At 27.3% G+C, this 1,554-nt stretch overlaps 1 non-coding gene across 1 annotated transcript; it reads right to left on the bottom strand.

The window, feature by feature from the left end:
• Positions 1 to 1,460: 1,460 nt before the first annotated feature.
• LOC132612388 (small nucleolar RNA SNORD24) lies at positions 1,461 to 1,552 on the bottom strand. The gene has a single exon (XR_009571755.1). It is a non-coding gene; the product is annotated as a small nucleolar RNA SNORD24 (small nucleolar RNA).
• Between the last annotated feature and the right edge of the window lie 2 nt (positions 1,553 to 1,554).

Genomic DNA, 1,554 nt, shown 5'->3' with positions numbered 1-1,554 from the left:
TTCTAGGTAAGGGTTCAAATTATTCCGAAGGGAAGGTGTTCGGCATCCTTCAGAATCCACAAATGTGGTTCCCGGCTGGACCAATTTAACTATTCGAGGGATGTGTAAAAAGGCTTGATTATTACTTACAAAAATTAGTAGAATTTAGACTAAAGAATAACTAATATGACTATTCACATAAATAATCGTGCAATATGTATTTTTTACATATGTGATATAATAATTACTTTTTTAAAAAAAAAAAGGTTATGTGCAACTTAGAAACTTGGGTATGTGACAAAGGTATAAAAAGAAAATGGACATGAAATTATTTTGCACTCGAAGTGAGTTAACTAATTTAACTAGTTAAGTATGTACGCCTAATCAATTAATTATGAGAGTACATTCTAAAGCCTAAATATTGAGGCAAATCACCCTATTTATTCACTTAAGTGTGCTAAGCTATTGAATTAAAACTCTAGCGAAACATGATAACTATCAGAATATTAACTACAAAAATAATAACTGTCTAATATTAATTTATCTAAAACACATAAAATTTAAATCACCTAAGCAGATCATAAATAAATACCACTAGCCTACACCCTAAAAAGTAAAGTTTCACTATATTTTATGCTTGCATAATTTAAGAATGTAAAATATATATATATATATATATATATATATATATATATATATATATATATATATATATATATATATATAAACAAAGAATTTAAGAAGCTATTTGAACTTCTTTGAGTGCCATCTTCCAAAAAATAACTTCAGATACCTGCATGAGACTTAATAAAAAATGTTAGTAAGAAAATAAATAATTATCGAATGAATTAAAAAATAATAAATAAACTTAAAATAAAAATCCGTCTTTGTACATGGAAGGCCTTGGAAATCGACGGAAATTTCTTCATCGGCCAATAACTATTCGATTAATTGTAGCTGCAGTACAAAGACACTCTTTTAAGTGTTTGTCGGATTCTGATGCAGAGCATAATTATTCATAATTATTCATATAATACTAGGTAAAGAGTGTACTATGTTGATATGTTACTGTTGTAGTACTAAATTAAGAGTATAGGATACAAGAATCAAGGCAAGTATTTGTAATTTTCACACTAGAACTTAGAGTGTAATCAATTCCCTTGTAACTCATGAGTAATATGCGAATAAAAAAAAATTAGAATGAACTATTTACTATCTAAGTAGCTTTTACATTAACCATTTTACGGATTAGAGTCCTAATTTCTTATTAAATCTGTTCAAAATAAAAAAAAAAGATACTTGATATAGTATACATTTAAAACACCTAAATTGAAAGAGACGAAGCATGTATCATATTTACTTATAAGTACTAACTATTTCTTGGGCAAAAATTCATCAGAATTTGAAAGCACTTGCCCCATAAATGGGGCCACACTAACAATATAACCTTATATTTTAAAAAGAAAACAATTTAAAAATAAGGCCTCAGAGATCTTGGTGGATAAATAATCATTAGATAGAAATTTGATAAAGTCCCATCAAGAGTAGCAAATATATCCTTACATCACTGGTGGT

This window comes from Lycium barbarum, chromosome 9 (genome assembly GCF_019175385.1).
Source record: "Lycium barbarum isolate Lr01 chromosome 9, ASM1917538v2, whole genome shotgun sequence".
Lineage (NCBI taxonomy): Eukaryota > Viridiplantae > Streptophyta > Magnoliopsida > Solanales > Solanaceae > Lycium > Lycium barbarum.
Note: the sequence above shows the minus strand (reverse complement) of the source record. Positions and strands in the feature narration are given on the sequence as shown.